The sequence below is a fragment of the Sus scrofa genome, chromosome X (genome assembly GCF_054392235.1).
Source record: "Sus scrofa isolate SSC_HxYL_T2T_F1_AM1 chromosome X, Sscrofa_HxYL_maternal_Yorkshire_Landrace_v2.0, whole genome shotgun sequence".
NCBI classification, from domain to species: domain Eukaryota; kingdom Metazoa; phylum Chordata; class Mammalia; order Artiodactyla; family Suidae; genus Sus; species Sus scrofa.
The window spans coordinates 80,114,289-80,133,898 of NC_139401.1; the positions used below are offsets into that span (position 1 = coordinate 80,114,289).

Below are 19,610 nucleotides of genomic sequence, written 5' to 3' on the forward strand. Positions count from 1 at the left end.
AAGTATATTAAGGTTCTCCTGAGAAGTAGAAGCAGTATGATGTGTGTATAATTAATTAATTAAATGTGGCTCATGCCAAAATCTGAAGGATAGGCTGGTAGGCTACAGACCCAAGGAGGAATATTGCAGCTTGAGTTCAAAGGCAATATGGAGACAGAATTCCTTCTTCCTTAGAGGTACCTCAGTATTTTCTCTAAAGACCTCCAACTGATTGACTTGATAAGGATCACCAACATTATGGAGGGTAATTTGCTTTACTCAAATTCTATGGAGTTAAATGCTAGTCACATCTAAAAAACACCTTCACATAATATCTAATATGCGTATAACAAAAAACTGAGTATCCTAGCTTCGTTGACACATACTAATATGAAGCTAAGATAAACCTTGAAAAGGACTGCAGATAATACATAATACTATACCATAATATCAATGTCTATAATAAATGATCCATAGCAAGTTTTAAAATAGCATTGCTATATGTAAGATAAGGGACCAATTTATTTTACACTTCATGCTCTTTTTTTTTTTTTTTTTTTTACTATTTACTTATTTAAAACATAGTTGATTTACTTTTCTTCAGTTTCTGTTGCACAGCAGAATGACCTAATCACAGACAATTCCCTGTGCTATACATTAGGACCCCATTGCCCATCCATTCCAAATGTAACAGTTTGCATTCAAAAACTCCAAACTTCCCATCCATCCTGCTCCCTCCCCACTGGAATCACAAGTTTGCTCTCCTTGGCCGTGATTTCTTTCTGTTTGGTAGATAGGATAATTTCTGCAATATTTATATTCCACAAATAAATATCATAAGGTATTTGTCTTTCTCTTTCTGGCTTACTTCACTTAGTATGAGAATCTCTAGTTGCATCCATGTTGCAGCATTATCTTGTTCTTTTTATGGATGAGTAGTATTCCATCGTGTATATGCACCACATATTTTTTTTTCCCACTCAGAACATTTTTAATAATGCACATTTAAAAAAAAATATTTATCTTACAAATTGTTCTGCAACACAATAGCTTGGAAAACAACATTTAGAAAATGAAAGCCATGTAAAAAGACAGATAAAACAACTAGAACAGCACTGGTTTTATATGGCTTTGATTTTATACTTTTCTTACTGCATCATCATTGTCAGATATCTGTTCTTTCAGCTGGTTCTGCTGTTCAGGATTTAAAGAAATACCTTTTGTTCCTGGTTTCATTTCATGTTCCGGATCCATCTGATATTCTCTAATATCAATTAAGACTTTTTCTTTAAAGTCCCGAACACTGACATACCTCATTTTCCCAATCTGAAACATGTTAGCATCTCTGCTGCTGCTGATATGCTTGGAGGGTGACAGTGCTCTTGAAGTTTCACTGGTCTTTTGCTTCTTTAAAGATTTTTTTGGAGCAACTTGCTATTTCCTCGTTAACTTTCTGTTACCTTCACTCAGAATCGCTGCCAAAAGAGCTTGAAGAAACAAGTTCCTTTGACTTAGGCATTGCCCCTCTCGGGTAGCTGTACTGCCTCTTGCTGGATTGCTTGCTCTTGACTGACTGTACCACATTTTCTTAAGCCATTCTTCTGTCAATGGGCATTTACGTTGTTTCCATATCTTGGCTGTTGTGAATAGCGCTGCAGCGAACATAGGGGTGCACGTATCCTTTTGAATGAACTCTTTGTCAGGACACTTGCCCAGGAATGGGATTGCTGGGTCATGTGGTAGTTTTATATTTAGTTTTCTGAGGTACCTCCATACTGTTTTCGAAAGTGGTTGTACCAATTTAAATTACCACCAACAGTGAAGGAGGGTACCCTTTTCTCCACACCCTCTCCAGCATTTGTTATTTGTTGACTTGTTAGTGATGCCCTCTCTGAGAGGTGTGAGGTGGTATTTCCTTGTAGTTTTGATTTGCATTTCCCTAATAATTAGTGATGTTGAGCATTTTTTCATGTGCCTGTTGGCCATCCATGTGTTTTCTTTAGAGAATTGTATATTTAGGCCTTCTTCCAATTTTTCAATTGGGTTGTTTGTTGCTGTTGTTGAGTTGTATGAGTTGTTTTAATATTTTGGAGATTAGAGCCTCGTCTGTTGCATAATTTGCAAAGATTTTCTCCCAGTTTGTGGGTTATCTTTTCTTTTTTTAATAGTTTCCTTTGCAATGCAAAAGCTTTTGAGTTTAAGTAGGTCCTATGGGTTTATTTTTGTTTTTATTGTCATTATTCTAGGTGGATCAAACAAGATGTTGCTGTGATTTACATTAAAGAGCATTCTGCCTATGTTTTCCTCTAGGGGTTTAATAGTATCTGGCCTTATATTTAGTTCTTTAATACATTTTGAGTTTATTTTTGTGTATGGTGTTAGAGAGTGTTCTAATTTCATTATTTTATGTGTAGCTTTACAGTTTTCCCAGCACAATTTATTGAAGAAACTATCTTTTTCCACTGTATGTTCTTGCCTCATTTGTCATAGATTAGTTGGGCATAGGTTCTTGGGTTTATCTTTGGGCTTTATAGTATGTTCCACTGATAAATATTTTTGTTACAAGGGCCTAATCTCCAAAAAAATACAAACAACTCATGCAACTCAACAACAAAAACAACCCAATTGAAAAATGGGCGGAAGACCTAAATAGACAGTTCTCCAAAGAAGACATACAGATGGCAAACAGGCACAAGAAAAAGTGCTCAACACCACTAATTATTAGAGAAATGCAAATCAAAGCTACTATGGGATATGACATCACACCTGTCAGAGTGGCCATCCAGCAAATAACAAATGCTGGTAGAGGGTGTGGAGAAAAGGGAACCCTCCTACACTGTTGGTGGGAATATAAATTGGTACAACCACTATGGAAAACAGTATGGAGGTACCTCAGAAAACCAAATATAGAACTACCATATGACCCAGCAATCCCATTCCTGGGCACATATCCAGACAAAACATTAATTCCGCTCTCACCATTACTATTCAACATAGTTTTGAAGTCCTAGCCATGGCATTCAGAGAAGTAAAAGAAATAAAAGGAATCCAAATTGGAAAGGAAGAAGTAAAACTATCAATATTTGCCGATGACATGATACTATACCTAGAGAATCCCAAAGACTCTTACCAGAAAACTGTTAGAGATCATTGACGAAAATGGCAAAGTTGTAGGATTCAAAATTAATACACAGAAATCAATGGCATTTCTATACACTAACAATGAAAGATCAGAAAGAGAAATTAGAGAACCATCCCATTTACCATCACATCCAAAAGAATAAAATACCTAGGAGTAAACCTACCTAAAGAGACAAAAGACCTGTACTTTGAAAATTATAAGACACTGATGAAAGAAATCAAAGAAGTCGCAAATAGATGGAAAGACATACCATGCTCTTGGATTGGAAGAGTCGATATTATCAAAATGTCTATGCTACCCAAGGCAATCTACAGATTCAATGCAATCCCTATCAAAGTACCAAGGACATTTTTCACAGAACTCAAACAAAATATTTTAAAGTTTGTTTAGAAGCACAAAGAACCAGAATAGCCAAAGATATCCTGGGAAAGAAAAATGGAGCTGGAGGAATCAGGCTCCCGGACTTCAGACTATACTACAAAGCAACAGTCATCAAAACCGCATGGTACTGGCACAAAGACAGAAATATAGATCAGTGGAACAGGACAGAAAGCCCAGAATTAAACCAACGCACTTACAGCCAACTCATCTATGACAAAGGAGGCAAGAAGATACAATGGAGAAAAGACAGCCTGTTCAATAAGTGGTGCTGGGAAAGCTGGACAGCCACATGGAAAAGAATGAAATGAGAACACTCCCTAACACCATACACAAAAATAAACTCCAAATGGATGAAAGACCTAGATATAAGACCAGACACCACAAAACTCTTAGAGGAAAACATAGGCCAAACACTCCCTGACATAAACGACAGCAACATCTTCTCAGATCCACCTCTTAGAGAAATGACAGTAAAAACAAAAATATACAAGTGGAACTTAATTAAACTTAAAAAGTTTCTGCACAGCAAAGGAAACCCTAACCAAAATGAAAAGACAACCCACAGAATGGGGGAAAATACTTGCCAATGAATCAACTGACAAGGGATTCATCTCCAACATTTATAAACACCTTCTGCAGCTCCATACCAAAAAAAACAAACAACCCCATCAAAAAATGGACAGAAGGTCTAAACAGACAATTCTCCAAAGAAGACATGCAGATGGCCAAAAAACACATGAAAAGATGTTCAACATCACTCATTATTAGAGAAATGCAAATCAAAACCACTCTGAGGTACCACCTTACACCAGCCAGAATGGCCATCGTCAAAATGTCTACAAACAGTAAGTGCCAGAGAGGGTGTGGAGAAAAAGGAACCCTATTACACTGTTGGTGGGATTGCAAATTAGTACAACCACTGTGGAAAACACTACGGAGAGACCTCAGAAAACTAAAAATAGAACTACCATTTGATCCAGCAATCCCACTCCTGGGCATCTGCCCAGAGAAAACCGTGGCTCGAAAAGACACATGTACTCCAGTGTTCATGGCAGCACTATTTTCAATAGCCACGACATGGAAACAACCTAAATGTCCTTCGACAGAGGAGTAGATAAAGAAGATGTGGTAATATACATAATGGAATATTACTCAGCCATTAAAAGGAATGAAATAATGGCATTTGTAGCCACAGGGATGGACCTAGAAATTATCACGCTAAGTGAAGTCAGCCATACAATGAGACACCAATATCAAATGCTTTCACTGACATGTGGAATCTTAAAAAAGGACAGAACGAACTTCTTTGCAGAACAGATACTGTTAGACTTTGAAAAGCTTATGGTTTCCAAAGGAGAGAGTTGGGGAGTGGGGGGATGCACTGGGGTGGTTGGATGGAAATCCTATAAAATTGGATTGTGATGATCATTGTACAACTATAAATGTAATAAACTCCTTGAGTAATAAAAAAAAGATACATGTACCCCTGTGTTCACTGCAATGCTGTTTACAATAGCCAAGACATGGAAACAATCTAGAAGTCCACTGACAGATGAATGGCTCAGGAAGTTGTGGTATATACACAATGGAATGCTATTCAGCCATAAAAAAAAGTTAATTCCATTTGTAGAATCATGATGCAACTATAGATTCTCATAGTAAGTGAAGTAAGCCAGAAAGAGAAAGAAAAATACCTTATGATATCACTTATATGTGGAATCTAAAATATTGCACAAATGATCCTATCTACCAAACAGAAACCAATTATGGCTAAGGAGAGCAATCTTGTGGTTCCCAGTGATAGGGGGCGTGGGATTTTGGGTGTTTGGGATGTAAATTGTTACATTTGGAATGGAGGGGCAATGGGGGCCTACTGTACAGCACAAGGAATTGTGTGTGATTGGGTCACTTTGCTGTACAACAGAAATTGAAGAAACATTGTAAATCAATTAAACTTTAATTTTTAAAGTCCTTAAAAATATCAAGACAGTTTAGTTAAAAATCCATGCTCTTTTTCCCTTTGGCTGTGCTACTCTAAACATTAAAAAACACTTTTTAACAAAGTAATTTTTATATCACACACAAACATTTGTAAACACATGTATTTACATATAGCTAAAAACAAAATACCATCCTGCAACAGCTAGTTTGGGAATACTCACAAAATATAATCTTATGTTTTTATGTCATCTGATCTTCTTTAACTTTTTGATCAACTTTCCTGGGCTAAGATATGGCACTGTTACCTCACAATGTTCTTTGCTTAATTACAGCAAAGATTGCTTCACTGCAAAAGCATCAGAATATGTAATATCTGGAAGATCCCATGGAAACTAATGTGTCAAACTTGCTTTCTTACAAGTTATTTTGCAACTATGGTGATGTTAAGAGTTGGTATGGACTTCTTGAATGTCAATTTCCCTGTTTTTCCTTCCCAGAAGAATAGTTGTCTTCTATGTCTGAGATGGGATGTTACTCTTGTATGAAACATTTACAAAATGAATAAAAATTGTTTTTGTTTTCCCTCACTATATAGTGAAATTTTAGGGCTTTTTCTTGTTTTGCTTTGTTTTCAAATACCTTTTACGGAATTCCCATTGTGGCTCAGAGCAAATGAACCCAAGTAGTATACATGAGGTTGCAGGTTTGATCCCTGGCCTCACTCAATGGGTTAAGGATTTGTCTGCCAAGCAGACATGACTTGGATCCTGCATTGCTGTTGCTTGGAGTAGGCCAGTAGGTGTAACTCCAATTCAACCCCTAGCCTGGGAACTTCCATATACCATGGGTGCAGCACTAAAAAAAATTAAGCAAAAATAAAATAAAATAAAATATCTTTTAGGAGTTCCTTGGTGGCTCAGTGGGTTAAGGATCCAACACTGTCACTGCAGTGGTTCTGGTTACTGCTGTGACATGGGTTTGATCCTCACCCAGGAACTTCTGCATATTATGGGTGCAGCCAAAAAAAAAGTACCATTTAACTCCAACCATCCCTAGATACTATCTGGCTGATAGCATGCACTAACGTAGGTTCACTGATATATTTACTGAAGCTTAATATATTTTCCTTCACCCTTTATTCTGAGGAAATAATATTGATTGCCAAGGATTTATTATAATAGCACCTTATATTTATATAAAAGAATATGGATTTTACTGTTTGTTCACCTATGTTATCACTTGGTTCTTCCAATAACTCTAAGAATTAGAAAAAGGAAAATGTAATATCCCACATTTTACTGTGGGATTTGGAAGGCCATTTTGGCAGATCAAAATCCAAACTCAGTATTTTTTACTACAATTACAAACCTAACTATTCCCAATGACAAATCTGCTGGCCAGTGCAAAACATATATAGTACTGTGAGTCAACACAACAAATATATGAAATCCATTAAGTGAATACATTTCAAAGGATCTATGAAGACTTTCAGAATTTGTTTTGGCATAAGGGATATAAATGTTAGAGTGCTGGTAACATCCATGTTTTCTGTCACTTAATATGCTTTGATACATTCAATATGAACAGCACATACAAGTGCATGATGAGGATAGTACATATAAATTCAGGTGATGGAAATCAATTTGATGTAACCAGGGTCCTATTTGTAACTGGAGTACCATTGTGGCAATGATGGGTTGTGCCCATCAGGAAATGAAGTGTCAGGAAATGAAGCTCAAAAAGAATGCTAAAGCCTTATTTTTGTATTCCTTCATGATGCACTAAGTAATTTAGATTTGATTCTATAAGCAAAAGGAGCCATACAAGTTTTCAAATAAGGGAGTGATATCTTTCAGATTCTAGTAATCTAAATCTTATAGATTTATGAAAAAATGGATCTTTTATTTATGAAAATTGTAGTGAAGAGATAAACATTTATTTGAGGGCTGCTTTTGTAGTAGAATTGATGGGACTTGGTGAATAACCAAATGTAGAGAGGTTAGAAGAGAGAGGGAATTTGAAGATGACTAAAGTTCTTGGTCCCTAGAAGAAAGAAAATAACATTAACAGAAATATACAAAGATTAGAAACATCATGTAAGGCTATAATTGATTCCTATAAAATTCAACTAACATTGACCTAATATCACCATTTTGTTATGTGATGCCAGGTGTACTTATGTGACAATATCATAGGCAATTAAGCATATTCAAATAACCAAGTTACATTTCTAATTAATTTTACTGTTTGAAATAAGGCATAAGGTTGTATGATAGAACTAAAAATGCAAAACTTAAACAATGTGATTATCATTCCTATAACTCATTAAATTCTTGCAATTGATGTTAGGTCTGCTTCCTCACTTCACATATTGAAAATTCTATGATTTAAAAAAAATTAATTAGTGGAACATATCACCTTTACTTAGTTAATCATGCATTGTTTATCAACCCTATGCATTAGTTTATAAAACAAGAGTGATTTATTCCTCCTGCTTCCAAACAAAAAGTTTTGACAGTAAAGTATAATTAGTTAACTAAAATTATTTTACTAGGTTGAACCATATGAATTTGTCAATGTTTGACTGCTTTTGACCTACAAAAATAGCATTCATATAATTCAATCTAATTGTTATCAGTGACCTACATAATTTCTGCTGTAGTATATGTAATAGGTACTTGGCTTTCTTGTGATACTATATATCTTTAAAATTGAGTCATCTTGATTAAACAGCAGATATCTGTTGTACTGCTGATCAGAACACAAGTTCAGATTTCTTTTTTAATTTTAACAATTTTATTTGAATCAATATATCCAAATATTATCTTCTCAAACCACAATCAATATAAAATATGCAAAATTACTGATGATATCATTTAGAGTCTTTTTTGGTACTAAGTCTTTGAAATCTGGTCCTTTGGGTTTTTTTTTTTTTTTTTTTGCTTTTTAGGGCCGCACCTGCAGCATGTGGATGTTCCCAGGCTAGGAGTCTAATTGGGGCTACAGCTGCCATCCACAGCACAGCAAGAGCAACACCAGATCCTTAACCCACTGAGCGAGGCCAGGGATCGAACTCACATCCTCATGGTTCCTATGTCTAGTCACTTATGATGGAGCATGATAATGTGTGAAAATAGAATGTGTACATGTATATGTAACTGGGTCACCGTGCTGTACAGATATTTATCAGACTTTTCCCATGGCCTATTTATTTTCATTTTGAAGATATTATACAAACCATCAGCAATCATCCAAATCATACAGAACTAAAATGACTAAGAAACTGACTAAAATACTGATTTTAATAGTATAAGGATTTTTCAGTATGAAAACTCAAGACATTTACTTTTATTAAATGTTCAATAATATTTGGTTCTTAACAGAGATGGGAAGGCAACACAGGTACTCAATCTTTTAGACTGAGTTTTATGCTTCGTTTGTGTTTTATGTTTCTTTTGCCAAAACATGAAGTATATTCTGATGTTATGGAAAAATTCATTAACATTTTTATTTTTATTTTTCATACTATAAAGTAAATGTTAGAAAATAGATTCAAAAAGAAAAGGACACGCATTAGTAAACATTGTTGGATGAATCTTGTAAAAGAAAAAAAGAAGCAGCTTGGGACATAAGAATAACAACAGTACTTAAGAAAAGCAGAGAATGCATTCTTACTGATGGCTATTCTTGCTCTACTTTAAGAAAATTTCAGTTTTAAGGTTTATTATTGACTTAAAAACTCTAATGGAAGAAAAATCACAATAAATGCATATATGTATAAATACATATTATATACTATATATAAATTAAAATATATATTTTATATATTTCTTCATATACTATGTATTTTATATATTTATATGTATATATATTTTTATATGTAATATATATTTTCTATATTTATATAAATATAAAGTAAACATTATATATTTATATATATTTAATATATTAAATGCATATATATATATATGAATGCATTCTCATTCCAGAAACATTGAAATGTGAAAAAGAATGTATCTTAGAATCAAAGAAACATGGTATTCTTTATGGCCCAGTTGGGAATTTTTCTCACAGGAGTGAGAAACACTGATGTACAACAAGTACACAATAGGAGATGACAAAATGGAGAAACTATAATGAAAGAGATAGGAAATCCTTTATTTGCTTTAATTTCTGACACTGGCCTTAGAGACATCCAAAACAGTATTTTTTGCTAGTAATTTTCACTCCACCCACATACATATATTTTCATATTTGATATTGCTATGCTTCACATGCACCTTGAGAAAAAGAAGTTTAGCTTATCATGAAGTGTATAGGGAATAATTTCAAAAAGGGTCATTTAATATGTATGAAGAAATGATTTGATTTTCCAGCCCCCATAAGGATAAAGTCTCTTTACATATGTAGATCACAATATCTCAATGGACCCAAGTCCATGAATTTAGATTTATGCTATAAAAATACTGAGTGGATGGTTAATTTCCTGTTACAGTATAATGCTTATATATATATATATATATATTCACACACACACACACACACACACACACACGTATTTAATACTTTATTTTGTAGAGCTGTTTTAGGTTTAAAGAAGTTTTGAGCAGAAAGTACAAAGTTCTCATATCCCTTGCTCCCTATATAGAATTTTCCCTATTATTAATATATTTTGCATTAGTGTGGTACATTCATTAAAATTGAGACAATGTTTTCAGTAGACTTTACTTTTTAAAGGAGTTTTAACTTCATGGCAAAATTGAGCATAGTGTTCCCAGATACCCCTACCACCACATATACACAGTTTTCCCCAATAACAACATCTCACACCAGAGTAGGATACATTATGCCCTTGAACAATAAGGGGGTTGGGGCATCAACACACCACACAATAAAAAATCTGACTATAACTTTAGACTCCTAAAAACTTTACTAATAGCCTACTGTTGACCAAAAGGCTTACATAAACAGTCAATTAACACATATTTTTTATGTTATATGTATTATATACTGTACTCTTCCAATAAAGTAAGCTAGATAAAATAAAATGTTTTTAACAAAATCAAGGAAGAGAAAATACATTTATAATACTGCACTGTTTTTATTGATACCTAAAGTTTACATTGTCTGTTTAAAAGATGAATTACCTGTCAGCACCCATATTAATATTGTCTTATATGATACAAACACTTTAGATATTATATGTATTATTAACACCAGATATAAAAATGAAAAGATAATGTGAAAAATCAATTCATATTTGTATATAGATGTAATGATTTATGCATTGATAACAAAGAAGCAGCAGTATGCTTTATTGTAACCTAGTGTAATGGATATAATTGCTTCACAATAGCCTAGTCTGTACAATAATAAATTATTCATTATAAAATTTTTATGGCATGTTATTACAGTTATATTCATAATGCCATAATGGAAATAGTGTTACATTTTTTAAAAAAACACTTTACCTGGAACAATAGATTGATATGCAGTTTCTCCAATCACAAAAAAGAGAGAGGCATTCTGTAAGTAATGTAATTTTTTAAAGTGGTGCTATAAGACAATAAGAAAATTAACACACTATTAATTCAATATTAAATATCACTTACCTTATGCCTATGTAAGTATAAATAGGCTGTCCACTTCAGTACAAGTCTTGTGTAGGATGTTCTACATGATGAATACTTGGATGATAACGCTGACACAAAAAGTCTCATACAGTTTTTGCCATACAATTATTAGATTTTCACATGAAGACTCAAATATACACAACTGATAAATTTGTTAACTGTAAAGCACAATGATTATGTACTATTCATTAAGTAGATGCAGATCATCTTTAAGGTCTTCATCCTCATCATCTTCATGTTGAGAAGGAGGTAAAGGAAAGATTGCCTTGCTGTCTCAGGGTGGCAGAGGTGGAAGAGGTGGGAGGACATAGAAGGGAGAAAGGAGAGGCAGGCATATTTGTTGAAATTTTATGGAAATACATTGTAAATTCTTATTTTTTGCTTTTTTATTTCTCCAAAACTATTTCTATATGGTACTGATCCTTCTTCCACTATTTGCTACTAAAGCAGTTCCAGTGACCTTATCATAGAAGGGTCCATGTCATAAAAGAAGTCAAAAGCAATCTTGAATAACTGGAGCCTTTCTGCCAGATAGTCTAACATGAATTTTCTTTCTAGCACTGCTTTTTCTAAGTCTTCTTCCTCATTATCTGGCACTGGTTTGGAAGCATTCATCTCAATCAAGTCATCTTCATTTCAGAGATGCTCTCAATTTCTCCTATATCCATACAAACTGAAATCTTTCACCACTGCAATTTTTTTTTCTTTTTTCCCATAACCACAATCTCTTTCATGATTTCTTTGATTGGCTCTGTTGTAAATCTTGGCTCTGTTGTGAAGTCATGCACAATATCTGGATACAGTTTTCTCCAGGAGGAAATAATTTTTTCAGAATTGATGATTTTCATGTTTCTTCAGGGCATCTTCAATGGTGTAATCCTTCCAGACTTTGATGATGTTCTCTGTTAGAGTTCTCTTCCATAGCATTGAAAATCTTTTCCATAGAACACTGTGTGTAGTGAGTCTGAAAGGTCCTTATGACCCCCTGATCTAAAGGCTGGATTAGATACATTGTGCTTGGGGGCAAGTAGACCATTTAGACACCTTCAGTATTGAACTCAAGGGGTTCTGGGTGGCCAGAGGCATTGTCCAATATCAAAAATTTTAAAAGGCAATTCCTTACTAACAAGACATTTCCTGACTTGAGGGATAAAGCTTGAAAAGACCAATCCAGAAAAAGTGTTCTTGTTGTCCAGGTCTTCTTTATGTACGAACAAAATACTTGCAGCTGGTGTTTATCTTTTCTCTTCAAGGCTTGGAGTTTAGTGGTTTTATATATAAGGGGAATTCTGATCATAAACCAGACTACATTTGCACAAAACAGTAGAGTTAGCCTATCCCTTTATGTCTTAAATCCTGATATTTTCCTCTCTTCCTTGTTAACAAGCATCCTTTGTTGCCACGAGACATGTTTTTCCAACCTTGCTTGATCATCCACCCATAGCCCCTCCTCACGTGATCTCATCAAAAGAAAAATATAAAAGCAGTGTGGTTTTTTTGAGGTGGGGCTCTTGGTTCCAGAGACCTTGAGTCCCCCGGTTCTCACCTTTACTGTCTCTGTGTCTTACTTTGTTAACTTTTTTCCTTAAGTTCCACAGCACCTATTCTTCAGCCCCATCCTGCTGAGCTGGTCTCAGCAAGTGGCACCCAACATGGGACGGGCAAACAGGCAGGCACGAGGAACGAAGGACCACAACGACAGCGGAATTTTTATTCACTGGAAGCGCTATGTAGCCCTGAGAAGAAGGGAGGAATTTTGCATGTCCATGCTAAAGAAATCCTGTGTATACGTTCCCTCTCTCAGGTATTTACGGGGTAAGATGGGAAATAAGGTAATTGCAGGAAACCATAGTCCTCACATTTGTTCGTTAGGACAACTCCTTAAAAAGGGGGCTGCAAAAACAAGTGAAAGTAAGCTTTTGGAACTTTTTCAGACTATTGAGAAATATTGCGATTGGTTTCTTACATTAGAAATGTTAGATTTCAAGATATGGGAAACGGTAGGAATGGAACTTAGGATATTGCATGATGAGGGCGTTCCAAGTCCTGTGTCTATTTGGAGTACTTGGAGCTTAATTAAATCAGTTTTAGAACCTCTACAGACCACAGAGGACTTAGAGGAGGAAGAAGAAAGGGAGTTTACACCTTTGTTGGAGGAACCTACATATGCAGTCCCTGAGCAAAATTATTATAGAGAATATTTGGCTCCTGAGCATTCAGCTCCAATTTTTGATTCTGATATTCCTCAATTGCCTCCTATTAGGAGTGAGGTGATGAGGACTTGTCAAGCCTCTACTTCTAGGGTTGCAAAGAAAATGAGTGTTATCCCTGAACACCATCTATCATCCATTCAACAAGGGATATTACAGGCTCGAAGGGAAGGCTATTTGGATACCATACATTTAGCCTTTTCAGTAATTGTCAGGGGGACAGAGGCTTTTTCTTCCCAAAAATGTCACAAAATCTTTGTCTCCATACCTGGACCTGATGGCACAACTTATTCTAAAAGGTCGTACTCATGTACAAATGTCCGGAAAAGATTTGAATCATGTAATTTTTAGCTTAACGTTAAGGAAATCCAAAATTGTTTTCAAAACCATATAGGTTGGCAAATTGCCTTTGCAGATTATGTGGGATCAATAGATAATCATTATCCAAAAAACCCTATTTTACAATTTATAAAGCGATTTAATGGATTCTTCCAAAAAAGGTGAAGGATTCACCCATCATTGAAGCTCCCGTGATCTTTACTGATGGGACTAGTAAAGAGAAGGCCAGATATGGCTAATCAATCTAAAATTATAGAAATGCCTGGCCTTTCTGCCCAACAGGCTGAACTAACTGCTGTAATCCATGCCTTGAGGGACTATCCTGAGCCTATCAATAGTCTGTCTGATTTGGCATATGTAGTTCATGCTGCCAAAATGATTGAAACTGCTACCATTAAACAAAATTTACCTATGTTGTTATTTGACCTGTTTACAGAATTACAAACTGTTGTAAGAGAAAGAAGATGTCCATTTTATATTACTCATATCAGAGCACATACTAACCTACCTGGGCCTCTAGTTGCAGGAAATAAAGAAATTGACTGCTTAGTAACACCTGTGTTACAAGAAGCTCAACATTTTCATGATTTAACACATGTAAATGTTTGGGGTCTTAAAAATATTTGGAATAACAATGGGCTAAAGCTAGGATGATTGTCTGTCAATATCCTGCATATCAAATTACTAACAATCCTTCTCAATCTGTGCCTGGAGTTAACCCTAGGGGACTTCTCCCAAATGCTCTCTGGCAAATGGATGTTATTATTCAACTTTTGGAAAATTGTCATTTATTCATGTATGTGACACTTGCTCTAAATTTATTTGGGCTACTGCTCAATCTGGTGAATCTGCTAAACATGTTATTCATCATTTACTTGCTTGTTTTGCAGTTATGGACCTGCCACAAGCAATTAAAATTTATAATGGTCCAGCTTATATCAGTTCTCAACTTAAAACATTCCTGGATACATGGCATATTGTTCACTCCACTGGTCTCCCTTACAACCCCCAAGAACAGGCTATTGTGGAATGAGCCAATTTATATGTAAAACAGGCTCTTCAAAAACAAACAAACAAAAAAGCAGGCTCTTCAAAATCAAAAACACAGAAATAGTTAAGTCACAACAAACACTTTTAAATAAAACCTTATTCACTTTAAATTTTTTAAATTTGGCCTCTGATGAAAAAACAGCTGCAGAGAGACATTTTAATACAGAACAAAATAAGATTAACTTTCCTCAGGCTGAGCAGCCCTTGATTTGGTGGTAGGATCCATTAACAAACTTCTGGTCCCTGGAAAACTTATTACGTGGTGTAGGGGATATGCTTGTATTTCACCAGGTCATGGATTATAACCTGTTTGGATTCCATCAAGAAGAATCAAACCATATCATGAGCCAGCCCGTGAAGTATCCCTCGACTCCAGACCCCAGAGGGAGGATGATAAGGGTTCATCTTCCACTTGGGGTCAGATCAAACATCTAACCCAAGGAGCTGAAAATCTACTGAAGAGAGAAGGAAAGCCTCTCACTCCAAATAATTACAGGCTGGAGTTTTGCTTACCATCAGGTGAAACCAGTTAATATGGGGATGCCTGACAAGACTTTATGTACCTTCAAGAGAATGAAAAATCAAATTCATTGGAATATATGCAGGGCAATGGAGGGGGTCCTACTGCTTAATGGTTCCAATGGAACTATTTGGGATTAGTCTCCTAAGAGGAAGCTGATTCCTGTCTGTATGGGCTATCAACCTCTGTGTTCTGTTAATGAATTACTCTCTTGGACAGTCTCCAGCCAATCAGGCCAACGACAACAACAAAATAACTAAAGCCAAAGCCCCATAAGTTGGAAAGATTCAGGCCTTATGCCTCCCTATCCTGAATTTGATAATAGCAAGCTTCAAATTTACTTGTGAAAAAATTCCTCTTGACTTTAAAAATAGTCAAATCTGGGATGGAAATTATACTTATGAAGAGTCAAAAAAGGAATTAATTAATCTTTTACTTCATATTGTGTTACTCCCTATGAGTACAATTCTAGTGTAACATCATGGGAACAAATTGAGACATTTGTGATGTCAGTCTTTCAGGGTCTCACACAGTCCTTTGAGTTAGCCTGGAAGGACATCATGTTATTACTAAAACAGACATTGGCTTGAGGAAAAAAATATGCATAAAGTCTTTGAAACTGCTCAAATCAAAGCTGGGGAAGATGAATGGAATGATGCTATAAATGCCAGAGGCAAATTAGAAGAGATAAAACAAAATTCCCCACAGGGTGTCAGATGGTTTCTATGAGTGATCCCAGTTGGTCTGTTGATGAGGGAGATAACCACAATTGGCATAGAAATCATTTTGTTACTTATATAGTAGAGGGATTAAAAACCTCACAAGTAAGGCCCATTAAAAACTATTGGAGGTTTTCTAGGGGAACAAGAGAGTCCATCAACTTTCTTAGAAAGACTAAGAAAGGCATTTAGAAAACATATACCAAGGAACCCAGAAACAATGGAAGGCCATAATTCTTAATAAATTCATAGCTCAGTTGGTGCTGGATATATGGAGTAAAGCTCCAAAATTTGGCTTTTGGCCATGATCAGGACCTGGAGCGCCTCCTCAGAGTAGCAACTCAAATTTGTTATAATCAGGGCCTGGAAGAATGAAAGGAGAATGAGAGACAGAGTAAAGGCTGAGGCTCTAGTTATGGTGCTACAGGGAGTCAACCTGGGAGTTTCCAAGGTGAGAGGACTAGGGCAGAGACCTATGCCTAGAGCCTATTTCCTCTGTGGAAAAGAGGGATCCTTTAAATGGGAATGCCCCAAGACTCAGCTGTGCCCCATATGTTGAGATCACTGGAAGAGGGACTGCCCCTGAAGACGAAGGTCTCTGTGGTGGACCCCTCAGACCCAGGATCAAGACTGATGGGACATTTCCACAATGGCTTCTGTCCTTATCACCACTCAGGAGACCTGAGTGACTCTAAATGTAGGAAGACAGCCTATTAACTTCCTCCTGAATACTGGAGCCACTTTTCAGTCCTCCTCTCCAATCCTGGGCCCCTCCCTCATGAATCTGCCACATTCATGTTCCTGGCAAGCTGGCTACAAAATTTTTACACAACATTTGAATTGTGACTGGGAATCCATTTTCTTTTCTCAATGCCTTTCTGATTGTTCCAGAGTCCAATTTCTCTTTTAGAAAGAGATATTTTGTAAGAGGTTAAAGCCTCAATTCACATGGCAATGGAAGACTTCCTGTATGGCTCACAACATAACTATTCGGCAATCCCTCACATTTTATTTTAGTGCAGTATGTTAACTATGAGCAAAATAATAGTGTATGTCAGTCAAATGTAAAGCTTCTCTTCTATTAGTATTAAAACCTGATGATTAATGCAGAAGCTCATGGAAAGTATCAGGTTAATCAGAACAATATATCATTTCCTTTTATTCCACAATCTGTTATTTCACAGACCATGGTTAATAGAATGCCCCCCAAAATAAAAAAGCAAATAAAATAAAAAGGGGGTATATGCCAATGGAGCCTAATCAAGGTTTATGCCTGCCTTTGATGGATTAGATTTAAAAAGTGTCTTTTTTTTTTCCCAGCATTTCCTTGACTAAGGCCTTGCTATTATAAAATCTAAATGTTGTATTCCTGATTGTTCACAGAATGTGTCTCATTCCCTGCTAGATCTTCATCAGTAGATTCATGAGCTGTCCTATCCAGCTCTAGCTTTTGGAGCTGCCCTGTGGAACCAGCTGACCTCATCCTCCTCCTGGTGAAAATATTTCTTTCACCATATTCATTGTGATCTTGATCCTTTTATTCAGACCCTGTATAATTAATTGTATTTCTTGCTTCATTACATCTTGATTAAGAGCTATCAATGTTCAAATGTTGATAGAAGGGGTATCCAAAGCAATGTATCAAGGCCCACTTGACCATCCCATGAGTGGAGACCTAACTGCTTTCCCTAACAATGCCCCTTTTCAGCAGGAAGAAGTTAGAGTGGTCGTTGCCCCTTTTCCCAGTTAGAGTCTCCACCTCAGGGGTGGGGATTGAGAATATGGGCTTTGGTACATTCTTTGATGTGGCTATTGATTAACATTTGTAAATTAAGGGTCACATAGAACCCCAACTGCTATAAAGGTTACAGTTATTACCCCATGGAACCATCCTCTGCTACCACATCATAGTCAAGAAGTCTGCATTTGCATCTGACATGGACACCTGGGAGGCTGTACAGCACCTCAGAAATCCCCTCATGGTCAAGTTCCACAGACTCCCTTCACCATCGTCAAAGAGGATTGAGCCCTGGAAACTGACCCCTGGAAACTGGTCAGTCTAAGCACAGCTGAAGCCCAAGGAGTTCCACGTGAGACTTAACTTGGATTCATGTTCTGTATATAGATGCACGAAGCGAGTGATTTAAGAAGTAATGAAGAAAAGAAGTTGCAAGATCTATTTTTGTCCTCCTGCAAAAACAAAAAGGGGGAGATGTCACAAGACGTGTTTTTCCAATCTTGCTTGATCATCCACCCATAGCCCCTCCTTATGTGATCTCATCAAAAGAATAATATAAAAGCGGTGTGGTTTCTTGAGGCAGGGCTCTTAGTTCCAGAGACCTTGGGTCCCCTGGCTCCCACCTTTACTGTCTCTGTGTCTTACTTTATGTTAACTTTTTTCCTTAAGTTCCACAGCACCCATTCTTCAGCCCCATCCTGCTGAGCTAGTCTCAGCACTTTGTGGCATTTTTTCCCAACATAGTCTGCATTAAAAAACACTTTACCGAGTTCCTGTTGTGGCGCAGTGGTTAACGAATCTGACTAAGAACCATGAGGTTGTGGGTTTGATCCCTGCCCTTGCTCAGTGGGTTAATAATCCAGCATTGCCATGAGCTGTGGTGTAGGTTGCAGATGTGGCTCAGATCCTGCGTTGCTGTGGCTCTGGCGTAGGCTGGCAGCTACAGCTCCAATTTGACCCCTAGCCTAGGAACTTCCATATGCCACAGGAGCGGCCCAAGAAATGGCAAAAAGACAAAAAAAAAAAAAAAAAAAAAAAAACAAAAAAAAAAAAAACCACTTTGCTATGCAACAGAAATTAAAGGAACATTGTAAATTAACTATAACTTAATAAGAAATAATTTTAAAAACATGTTCAGGCAGATATCCTTTCTCCTTAATGATTTTCATAATGACATCTGGGAAATCATCTGCTGACTTGGTTGTTAGAAACTGCTTCTTTGTTAACTTGACATTAAAAAGTTGAATCTATTTCTAAAATCATCAAACCATCCTTGGCTGGCATTAAATTCTCAACTTTATTCACCTTCCTTTTTCTTTAAGTTGTCACACAATGACTTCACTTTTTCTCAAATCATATCACAGTCTCTAGGTATGTCTTTCTTACAACAATCCTGTGTCCACATGAAACCTGCGTTTTTCAATATGAAAATTGCCAAAAGTGCAAGGTTTTTGTTCCTGCTGGTGTAGTTGCAGTTATGGCTTCACAAATTTACTTTTCTTTTTTACAGTAGTTCTTACACTGTATTTATATATCTTGAAATGGCAGACCTCAATCTTTGGTATATATCAAGCAATTCAACTTTCTCCTTGTAACATAATGATTTTTTCTTCTTAGGGGCATTTCCAGCACCATTAGTGGCACCTCATATGGGTTCCATCATGTTATTCAAGGTTTAGCGTATTGAACTAAACACAAAGAGAAATACATGAGAACCATAAGAGATCACTTTTTACTGTAATATGCAATTTACTGGAGATGAACTGCTCACAGATGATGATTAGCATCACACAATCTAAGCAAATATTTTCAACACTTGAGCACACTGCAATAGCAATAGGAGGTAGCTACAAAACTATTCCAGTAGTGGAGTGAAACTATAGTTAATTATGCAGTTATGTTGTAATCTGCATCTTTACATTTGTTTTATATTTCTCTTGACTGGGAATGGTGCTATA

General features: G+C 36.1%; 1 pseudogene; it reads right to left on the reverse strand.

Moving 5' to 3' along the window:
• Nucleotides 1–1,116: 1,116 nt before the first annotated feature.
• On the reverse strand, nucleotides 1,117–1,498 carry LOC100738249 (activated RNA polymerase II transcriptional coactivator p15 pseudogene; annotated as a pseudogene).
• Nucleotides 1,499–19,610: the final 18,112 nt, after the last annotated feature.